Here is a 12,106-nt window from a genome sequence, read left to right on the forward strand (position 1 = left end):
TTAATGGGAGATCTGGCTCCAGCAAGGTGTGTTGCCACCTGCTGGACCTGTTAGGTCACATACCTCTAGCTCACTAGGATAGCATTTTCTGTTTCTATCCAGCTTGCGGCTCTCTCTGTCCTGTAGAGCAGGCAGGTCAAACGCGCGGCCCCCGGACCGCATGTGGCCCGCAACAGAAATCTGTGCGGCCCGCATGACAGATCCTAGTTAGCACTGAACTTGTACAAAATGATTCCTGTGGTTTGTGATTGAATCATTTTGCATCTTTGGCATTACTTATTGACTTTTCTTACTTCTGCCTTCTGACAAAAGCGCGTTTTCCCATGGCATTACGGTACCGGAAACATCATCTGCTAGTATAGCCACGAGCCTTGACCAAAGTTTATGAACCGTGACGTTGCAACTGAAGTGCTAGGCTGCAGCAGGGGCGGCCTTAGGCACGTGCAAACTGTGCACCTGCACAGGGCCGCCACGCCAATATATATTGAATATAAAACAGAAACAGAAAATAACAACATAGCTGACGGCAATGTGGCTGAAAAACATTGTGTTTCTTGTTAATTAGTATGCTGTATTTACTATTGTCGCTAGAGTTGGAGCAGTAAGCTATATGTACTATTATAACGTTCTGCCGTAATGAGAATATCATTGGCCGCCACTTGGTTTTCAAGTTACGGACACGCGCATATAGAAGCGTGTCATGAGCACGAGGCAGCTATGTAGTGTCCGCAACGGACGTGGCCATCCGCCGTGCATAAGATACCAAATTGACATTGGTGGGCGAAGGGGCCACCGATTCTTTCTCTGCCCAGAGCCACCACGAGCTTAGTGCTGCCCCTGCTAGGCTACACTACTGGCTGGGCTGCTGAGACTGGCCACTGGGCAGAACTGACCATCATGAGTAGTAATATTTTCACATTTTTTGCTCTAGTTTTATATAATTTTGTGCTAGTATTGTAACGAACAGTTAGTGCAGACAACAGCTGAAGATTTGAAGTGGATGCGAGAAGTTGGGGAGTTGTTTATTAACAAATTTTTCTGATTTTGAGTTTGTAAAATTAGTGTAGGTCAGATGGCTTTTTGCATATCGGCTTATTTTACGATATAAACTTTGAAGTAAACTTAGTAAAGTAAAATTAGATTTTTGGAGGATTTGTTTTCCAACTTGAATTACTGAGCAGTGAATTCAGTGAGCGTTTTTCGTGATTTCAGTTCACACAAACAGGACTTTGCGCTGTTCTCTTACAACGTTGAGAATGCGCCTGAGGATATACAAATTGAATTGATTGAACTGCAGTCAAAAGGCAAAATACAACGAAGTTGGTGTGCCAGGCTTGTATGCTTACCTGCCACCCTCGTATGTGCAGATCCGTAAGTTGGCATCGAGAGTACTGTCTATGTTCGGAAGCACTTACCTTTGTGAGCAATTGTTTTCGTTAATGAAAGCTACCAAAACCCCACATCGCTCAAGATTTACTGCCGAGCACCTTTCATCCCTCATAAAAGTTACTGCTGCACAAGATTTCAAGCCTGATATTGACGAACAGGTTACTAACAAGAGATGCCAAGTGTCGGGACAAAAGAAATAGATCTCAGACTTTAAGACTCCTATATAAGCAATGAATATAATATAATGAATATAATATAATAATATAAGGACCTAGCTAAGAGGCTAAGACTTTAATTGTATGTTGTTGTATGGAGAGTGTATGGAAATAAATTGCTTTTCTTTAAACTTTAAGTGTTACATTTTTTAAAGTTTTCAGTATTGGAAAGAAAGGTACAGTAACTTTGTATAATAGCATAATAGTATTTGTTACAGTGCGGCCCGCTGACGCACGTATGGCAGTTGAAGCAGCCCACCAATGGTAGTGAGTTTGACATGCCTGCTGTAGAGGTTGTTCATTCTATTTTCAAGCATACCCTGGCTGACATGGTCTCAAATGCCGTTGCACACTGGCATACTGATGGAAATCTAATCTAAGTTCCTGTTGTTCTGATCTACCTTGGTGATCTTGTGTTTTTGTTTGTTTTGGTGTACTCCATGTTTTCAAGCCACATCACAAAGATGTACAGTACCTCATTTTAAACCATATCACAACAAGTTAGCATGGATGTATGGGATGCTGCTCAGTGATTGCCTGCTGCCTCATCCAGAGTATGTTTTATTAACTGGAAACTCTGTATTGACCTAGGAGTGAGTGAGTGTCGATGTGTATACTTCATCCAGAGTTGGTTTACGAGGTGTGGCAGAAAACTAATGAGACTGGCAACACTGCAAGCGATCTGGCAACGCTGCGCTGTTGTCCTTGATAGAGCCCGTGTATCAGTACCCTCCCATAGCTCAGTGCGAGTTTCAACTCCTTCCGTTAACTACGTGATTTTTGTGACTGCTATTAGCGAAGTTGTGTTTTTGGTTGTGCGTCACGCAAAATGGAACAGCGGAATTTGGAGCAACATTGTGCCATTAAACGGCAAGTGTGACGTTTGAAAAGTTAAAACAGGCCTATGGGGAACATTCTTTATCCCGAGCTCAAGTTCTTCGCTGGCACAAATCATTTTTGGAAGGCAGAAAACACGTTGAAGATGAACACCGTTCAGGGAGGACTTTAACTTCGAAAACCAACGAAAACATCGAACGTGTGAACACTCTTGTGAGATCAGACCGTTGTTTAACATTAAGAATGTTAAGTGAACAATTAAATTTGAACAGATTTACCGTTCATCAAATTTTGACTGAACATTTGCACATGCGAAAGGTCTGTGCCAAAATGGTGTCGAAAAACTGCCCTTTCCATAACAGAATTTTTGACCTCAAAAGGCATTCCTGTGGTTCCCCAGCCCCCTTATTCACCTGACCTCAGTCCATGTGACTTTTTCCTTTTTCCTAAACTGAAAAATGTCCTCAAAGGACGTCATTTCGGGACTTTAGAAAACATCCAAAAGAGTGTAACGGACATGCTGAAGACCATACCGGTTGAAGACTTCCAGCGCTGCTACCAACAGTGGGAACAACGTCTCCATCGGTGTGTAGCTGCCCAAGGGAACTACTTTGAAGGGGATAACATTGATGTTTGAAAAAAATAAAAACTTTGGTAAATAAAAAATCAGTCTCAATACTTTTCTGCCACACCTCGTATACCTCCTTCTTTAAGTGAGCTTAATTGTTTGTAAATGCATGAAGCTTTTATTTAAGATGTAATTTCAGTAGCAATCTCTATAACTCTCTCCATCCATCCTCTTCCGCTTATCCGAGGCAGCAGCTTAACCAGAGGCCTCAGCAACCACCGAAGCTGCATTCCGCTTGGCCTGTCGGTACCTATTAGCTGCCTCCAGAGTACCACAGGATAAAAGGGTCCGGGTTCAGGGATTGCCGCCACGACAGGCACCGACCACCTTACAGCCACAGATCCGATCAGCCGCCTCAACAACAGAGGCACGGAACATGGCCCATTCGGACTCAATGTCCCCCACCTCCCTTGGGACGTGGTCGAAGTTCTGGCGGAGGTGGGAGTTGAAGCTACATCTGACAGGGGACTCTGCCAGACGTTCGCAGCAGACCCTCACAGCACGTTTGGGTCTACCAGGCCTAACCGGCATCCTCCCTCACCATCGAAGCCAACTCACCACCAGGTGGTGATCAGTTGACAGCTCCGCCCCTCTCTTCACCCGAATTGTAAAACTGAAATGTTATGTACTCATTTCCTAAACATTGTTAAACTTGTTCAGCAATGCAGGTGCTGGAGCAAGTGAGGCAGCATCTGCCGGAAGACAGGAACCCATTCCAGATAAGGCTTCTGTCTACAGCAGGGCAGATGGCCTGACTCACTCACTCACTCATTCACTCGAGTCAATTTATAATCAGCAATTAGCTTCACATGGATGTGTTTGGTATATGGAAGGAAACTATCATCCCCAGACAAAATCCAGTCAGACATAGGGACAATTGGAAAACTCCATACAGAGTGTGTCTGAATGTGGTGTTCAAACCTGGAGGCGTGATATAGCTTTACTAACCACTGTACCTCCAAGGAGTCCATATATATAATACGTTATGTTTTTTATACAGGGCTTGTTTATCTGAAATGGTCAATAGACATTAAGGTTGTTAAATGTAATAACACGCCCTGTTGTTGAATTCAGCAATAAAACCTTAACATTAACCTTAACCTTAATACCTACTTATTTTTTTACACTTACACCCATAAATTCCTAGAACACTAGAATTTATGATCCCTTCAGATATAAATAATGAAATTAACATTCACATAAATAACCTAACACACAAACAGAATTTCCAGAAAGGGGTTTGGTTCTTTAATTGAATGTCTTGACAACATAACTTTTTCCTAAGAAATTGTAAGTCCTTCATTATATATTATTTTGCTTGTCACACGTCATGTGTTATCAGCACATCTTACTGCAGTAGGTTAACGTGAGACACACCCAAAGACGTTACTGCAGAATGGACACAACTAGCTAATCCCGTCAAAGTACAAGAGGTGGTCTTGTAACATGAGCCAACAGTGCATGGGGAAATAATAATGAAAAAAAAAAAAACAGATAGCTGTCGATGAGTTGTAGTTGCGTCAGCTAACTATATTATGCGAGTTGGACTTAAAAGTCCAAAGCATGATTACAAAATGTGGGAGTAAAAGACGAAACTAAGTCAGACACGATAAATGGTAAACAACAGTTTTAAACGTGTAGACACGAGACTGGTTATCCAGAATAAAGTGAAACGTCACCCGAGTGGACATCACAGATTAATCAGATGCCGTACAAAGTCCAAGACCTGCCCTGTGTTGGGGAATACTGTTATTAAATAAATGACATCATTACAGTACTTTGGAAAAGCTATGAAGAATTTCGCAAATTTACCTTGTCTGGAGTCACGCATCCAGTGGGTCTGGTAGTCAGTTACTTAAAAATGAACAGTGTAAATGCTGATAAAATCCATAAAGGCTCGATCGCGCTTGCTAGAATAATTGTAGAAATTTTTAATAGCAGAATAACAGCCCGATGTAACCTAAAATACACGATTCGTTCGCCTGTTAAAAAGCAGTCTGTGAGCTGTGCAGCTGTTCCTATTACTTTGCCTAAAAGATTAAAGGTTTTGGCAACCCCCGTCCCACCTATATTGTACTACTAAAGTATTGCCGTGTGCTAAAACACACAGAAATTATTGAAATCATCTTATAAATATAGCTTAAATTACAAACCTACATTATAAGCTAGTGTTTAAAAAGAAACTGTAAATGGTGTACACAAATAGCACTAAAATGTAAAGGAGCTCTAATTTAAATTAGAAAAAGAATAAATACATTTGGTTTTGCAATAAGAAACATGCCTCTGTTACCTGTCCTGTAAGTACTGGCCATACTTTTAAGAAGGTATTCATTGGAAAAGTCTGGATTTAAAAATGAGACAGTTTCTCATATGACAAAGAAAGATAATTATTGATATGTGTAATTGGGTTAAAGTAAATTAAATGTTTCCACTTTTGTTTAAAGCTTATAAATGTGCAAAACATTTTTCCTTTCAAACCCTGATCAAGTTTAAAGGAAAAATGCACTTTTTATAATACCAAATGAGAAGGGAGACAAGTTTTTTGCGAGAAGCAGAATGTGCCTGATGTGCGCATGAATGGAGGTTGTGCATTTTAAGAACTATAAAGGTAAAGAGTATGGTAGCGCAATGGTTAGCACACTTGCCCGGTGATAGGAAATAACGGTTCAAGCATGTATGTTTTCCTTGTTGAGCCAGGATATTCTTTGTGACCGCATAACTTTTTATGGGAATGCTTTCTTGTTGTGGAATTGTGCTGCGTGATTTCCTGGATTTCACCTTGTTGTCGCTGAATCGGATTCGCCACAGAGTTTTCATGATCTGGAGACTAACGCGTATGAAACTGAGGTAAAATGTACTCGAAATTTAATGAAAGTAATACCAGCTTGCGTCGTGAGAAGTTGTTTGATTGTAATGATAAGCATGAAGGTAAAGAAGTAAGTTGTTTGATATGGTCATGATAAGTAAATCAGTAGGAAGGAAAAGACGCGTTTAAGTGCTTTGAGCAGTGAAACCGTATAAATAATAAAAAGAAAAAAAAAAGCACAACCTCGAGTGAGTTTATAGCACGTGTGATAGAGATCTCTGTGGATGAAATAAAATTGTAAGAGAACTTTATTCTGTGAATGAAGTGCATTTGTAAAGAGGACGTGAGTATGAAAATATGTGAAGATATTTGAAAGAATGAAGCAATTGCTAAAGTGTGAAAAAAATGACAGAGTGAAGGCTGTTTGTTTGTGAACAGTTGCTTTCTCCAGTGTGCTGAATGTTGTTTAAAGAACTTCTGCCTTAGCCAAGTAATCTACAGTACTTGGAATGGGAAAGAAAAATAGAATATTAATTATTCTTATTCAGAGTCTGGGGTGGCAGATGCTCATATGACATTTCTAAGTCTGTGTTTCTGTGTTCATCAGCTGACTTATCAATAATGTGAACGAAATTTTAAAAGATATGGGGAGTGCCTCATATAATAACATAATAGCATAATAATAGGAGATCATATTCAAATTTAATTGTATTAATAATACATGTGAATATTTAAAAATGTTAGCAAGTAAAGTCAAAAAAGTGATCATAAGAATAACTTGATAATGCAATCCGTGCCTAGTCAGTGAGCCTGGAATATCTTTAAAGCCTACAAGCAGATGCAGTGATAAATACAGATGACCTATTGAACTTGTAAGTTTAACTGAGTACAGGATAACAGCGTGTCACATGGTCAAAGAGTTAAGAATTTAAAGATCTGAATTTCAAGAAAAGTATTATAAGCATAAAATAATTCTCCAGATTCAGCAAACCCTGTGACCAATGGATGAAAAAAAAAACAAAAAAACGATTTTTCTATACAAAGCTGCAAGAAATAGTTTAACAGCAAGTTTAGACAGAGAAATTAGAAATAATCTGACCAAAGGGTGGTGAATGTTTGATCATCAATCATAAATTAAGTAACAGCAGTTATTGGAATTATTTCCTTGCATGCTGATTAGTGCAAGTGTAAGGGTATAACATCCTGTATAATAAAAATGTTTAAATGAAAAATACAAAAAGTTAAATGTTGCCATATTAAACTAGACTCATTTCTTTTTCTAGTCTTCATATAAAATACAGTATAGAGGGTTTACATATTTTGATGTATGTCAAATGATTATTATCACTTCAGTAATTACGAAATGTATTAGAACTGAATACATGTGTTAGAGGGGCCTGCACGTGAAGAAGACAGTATAAATACATGGACAAGCAGTCAAACAGTTTGAAGCCGACAGACAGATGATATCAGCACCCGTCTGGAAAATCCTTTCAGCCCAGTGACGAAAAATGCCAGACTGTTTAGATCAAGATCCCACCTTGATATTATCTTGCTATGGCTTCCCGTCTGTAATGCAGCGTAAATCTTCATTAAAGAAAGCTAAGTTATTTTTTTCATATGTGATTATTGCAGCCGTATCACTATGGGATGGATATCGCCTTTTACATTATATCTATATAGTTTCTGGTTACTTAAAACACCGCAGTTTAAAAGAACTTATTCCAATTAGGGAGCTGTTGCCCCTAAAGAAAACAGTCACGTCAGCACACATTATAATAATGACTTTGTGATAAGAATTATCGTGTGTAAGTTGTCATTTAGCTGTTTTGGCTTCCTTTCCCTGCTTTATCAAAGGTGCTGACATTTCCAAGTTGCTCCCGATGATGTGTACACATGAGTCAGAGTTGCTGTAAATATACTCAAGCTTTTGCATCAAGTTTTCCATTATAAATCCCAATGCTAGTGTGGGAAGTTCTGTACACACATTTTGAGCCTCATTGTGTACATACGCAAGCTTTTTGAATAAGGGCCCTGGTGCCCCACTCAAGTGGTCTTATGAAATGTAACAGACCTGCAGTAGACACAGAACTGAAAATGCTTTTTTTGTTTTCTGAGCACTTTTAAGGTTAGGAAATACAATGTTGCCTTTTTCATATTGAAATTTTGGCACAACTGATACTTCAAACAGTAGCAAAAATGAAACTATGTTCGAATGGCGACCCATGTCAAACTTTGATTCTGTATCAAAAAATATATACATTTAATATTTCAAATACAACATCAGTAGCAGGAATCACTTAAAACTGAAGGATAAGAATCTAAAAGTGACCAACATTTGCTCTGTAAAGTGCAGTATTGTCTTTGTAAAAGTGCCAACATTTTGAGATTTCTCTTTCTGTGAGATGGGAATGTGCTTGTTCACTCAAACAAAGGAAGACACACCTATACCAAGGAACATGGACAAACATTTCTAGATAAGTAACCTGCTTTTCAAAATACTTTACCCAAAACAAAACAACAGAGCCTTGCCAAAAACATCTAAGGTGTCATAGGGGCAGCTTTTGAAGTAAATACATTCAAAAAAGATAGATAGATAGATAGATAGATAGATAGATAGATAGATAGATAGATAGATAGATAGATAGATAGATAGATAGATAGATGAAAAGCACTTACAAGGATAGAGGGATAGACAGATTTTGTTACTTTTTGTTTTAAAGAATCCTTTATAGTATTTATAATTATATAATAGATAAGCTATATTTTCTTATAAGGACTATTTGTTACTATTTGAAATACAAATGTTCATCTCTAACAGAACATACATCACACATTTTTTCCCATATTTTCTGAACACCTTCAAGCTGATGTGTCATTTTATAAAAGACAGATTCCACTTTCTGCCCACAGTGAATAAGCACTTTAGATATTAACAGAGCATCAGCAGTTAGTGAGCTCCCCGTCATATAATGCCAAGCTCTCAGAATCACCAGTTTAGCTTCATTCAGCCAAAAGTCAACATGCAGAAATATCTTTTTCTTTTACTAGAGATGTATATTCCAAGAATTAATATACTTTTTGAAAAGGGAAATTCATATATTTAAAACAACCCACAAATAAAACTGAACAATGGTATTAGTCTACTGAATTGCAGAAAAGGACAGCTCCCAACAGTACAGTTAACAAAAGTTTAAAAAAGAGTTAATGGCCACTGCAACATACAGAATCTTTCACTGTAAGTCTCCAATTCTTTTTTGTCTCTCATTTATACAATGTTCTCCATGCAGGAATAGTCATATCAACTCCCTTTAAAACATAACTCAAAAAGTCTTTCTTTTGAATATGCTAAAAATAAACCACCATCCATGTGATTAATTTTACATAGATAGATAGATAGATAGATAGATAGATAGATAGATAGATAGATAGATAGATAGATAGATAGATAGATAGATAGATAGATAGATAGATGATAGATAGATAGATAGATAGATAGATAGATAGATAGGCACTACATATGCAAAGCCAGATAAATAGATAGATACAGTATATTGGTTAAAGGTAATACCTAAGACAGATAAAATGAAAAATAACTTCACACAACTCACATTCTCACCTTTAAAGTTTACAGTATCTGCAGAGCAGCCACTGGACTTGTTTTCATGAAAATACAAAAGGTGCACAGATGGCATTTCCAAGAATTTTCATAAATATTTTTTGCATGATCATGTTTTCCTCTTTTGCCAATCCAGTTTGCCTAGTTCACTTAAGTCTCCATTGTATAGGTTTTAATGTGTGAAGATGTCCTTTGAATGGGGTCTAATGTGATAGAGCATTTCAAGGTGTTGTTATTCCCAAACCAGTTTACTCAGTCAATATGAGTCACTAAATTCTCTTTTTCTTTATTTACTTGTATTTATTTCCATCTATTATCCAAACCCACTATATCCTAACTACAGGGTCACGGGGGTCTGTTGGAGCCAATCCCAGCCAACACAGGGCGCAAGGCAGGAAACAAACCCCGGGCAGAGCGCCAGCCCACCGCTGGTATTTGTTTTGCTTTTGTTTTATACAATCAATTTAAATTGTAAGTGGTTAACAATAAATGTAATCTTATCATTCTAATGATTTTAATTTCTATTATTACATTTCTGAATGTAATAAATATATTTTGTAAGACTAATCATTTTTATTTTATTTTAGTCTCATCTGAAAAAGTGCAAAATGCTACTTTCTGTCCATTTCACAGACAATCTATCACAGTGCCCTGGTGAAGAGTGCAATATAAATATTACATTTAACAAAATGAATTCTAAAAACTGGGATCCTTGAATATTTTCAAAATACATTAATAATAACTTTCATGTCTGTTTTGCTGAAAAATAGGAAATAATGCAGTTAATTCACCTCCTTCTACTTTTCAGTAGAAATTCATTTTGAAATTCCTTATAAGTGGGCACAATTCTTCTGCTTGCCACAACTAAAAATATTTAAAGTTCATTCTGTACAAAAATAAAAATGATTTATCATTAAATTGGATATGACATCTGGCAAAACAAACTCTGTAAAAAAAGGTGAGGAGAACTTGATAAAGATCAGAATGTTCACCAGCCCACCACAAGCACATGGCTGCTGAGACAGTGAAGAAAGTGGAGGTGGGAATGCTTGTAGTACAAAAAAAAGGAAAACTTTCCAGTATAGTAGACTGAGTGATTTATAGTGAGTTATCTTCTTCAACATATCTCTAAAAGAAATGGATGTATTGTAAGAAATAAAAACTAAATTACTACAATGTAATTATTTCTCATTTATTCTATGCACTTTAAATATTTGTTGTGCTTCACTCCACTTCACTCTCTATCCCCCTGTCCTTTTGAAGGTTCAGTAGCAATAAACAAGCTGAACAAATTAAGCAACATTTTTTTCAGGGGATTCTACTGAATTTTTCAACCCTTCAAAAACAGTGAGTTTAGAAATCAATATGAAGTATCTAGAACTCATGATAATAAATTGACAAGAAAATCAAAAACACCATCTCAGGATTAGGTTCCTGTTCTGTGTAAGTAAAACTGCAGCCATTGCCCTGACTTATTGCAGCAGAAAAGGAAACCTTGTACTAGATAGACGGTGTGGTCAGGTGGTGAAACAGCAGTCTTGTAGACAAAGGATCTTTGGGATGCCAGTCCGGTCGCCCCTTTTATTCGTCTCCAGAAAATGTTTAGCTAATTCTGTTTTTTTTAACCCTTTATGTGAAGATGTGCTTCTTGGAATCTACCTTGGCTTTCATGTTCTCCCATTGTCTCCGAGTGTATGATTTGGTACTTGTTGTTGTATGTTCACCGTAGAGCAGTTTTTTCCAGCGGTTGACCAATTTAAGAATGCAGGGCCTAGAGCTTACCCTAGCAGCATAGGGCACAAGGTAGGAGCCAGCCCTGAATGGGGTTCAAGCTAGAGTGTGAAATTCTTCATGTTAATCAGGGAGTCCTCTTTGTAATCCAATGTTGTACTCAAGTACTATACACTATACATTTATGTATATTAGGTATAATGGCATTGTTAAGAATATACACATCTTAGGGAGTTGAATAACATCACCATACATAGGTATGCAATTTACAAATAAAGCCAAACCACCTCTCATTTCAGACCAGCCTCATTTATATCAGCCACTTTTCATGACACAGGCACACTTACGTCTCAGATTGTAGAAACTGACAACTTACTTGTTGCAGAAGTGCTGATTCTCACATGCAACAGCAGAGAAACTTTTGTTTGATTTTTTAGAACTAAATCCAAAATTTACAAGCATATGCCTTTTTAATTACTGAGCTCCAGAGTTGAGTTATGCTAAAAACAAAACATCACTAGCTAAAATGGCTCTTTCGTCATACGGGTTAAAGTAATTTGACACCGTGAAGCAATTGGCCACAGCACCAACACCCCAGCTCTACAGAAGGAATAGGAGGCAGAATCACACCTGTAAAGCAGAAAAAATAAAATCAGATTCTTTAAAACTTCCCCTCTTAAGAATTTGTACATCAGGATATTTCCTCACACACTCAATAATTGCCATTGAGTTATTTAAACGAACATAACATGTTTTTAAAATTATATTCAAGGACCCCCACAATTTAGATTTTAAATCTTTTGTGGGTCCTAAAGGGTTAATTAGACAGTCCTATGCACCCTTTGTATTTTACACTTTGCTTCCAGCAAATCACAAAGCAA

The 12,106-nt window shown here is 37.5% G+C and overlaps 1 long non-coding RNA gene across 2 annotated transcripts in view; it reads right to left on the reverse strand.

Annotated features, from left to right (window-relative positions):
• Positions 1–11,768, reverse strand: part of LOC120514523 — a 122,971-nt gene extending 111,203 nt beyond the window's left edge. For both annotated transcript variants that reach the window (XR_005630481.1, XR_005630480.1), the window contains exon 1: positions 11,602–11,768. This is a non-coding gene — a long non-coding RNA (uncharacterized LOC120514523). The remainder of the gene's footprint in view (positions 1–11,601) is intronic.
• Positions 11,769–12,106: the final 338 nt, after the last annotated feature.

Source organism: Polypterus senegalus, chromosome 14, assembly GCF_016835505.1.
Source record: "Polypterus senegalus isolate Bchr_013 chromosome 14, ASM1683550v1, whole genome shotgun sequence".
Lineage (NCBI taxonomy): Eukaryota > Metazoa > Chordata > Cladistia > Polypteriformes > Polypteridae > Polypterus > Polypterus senegalus.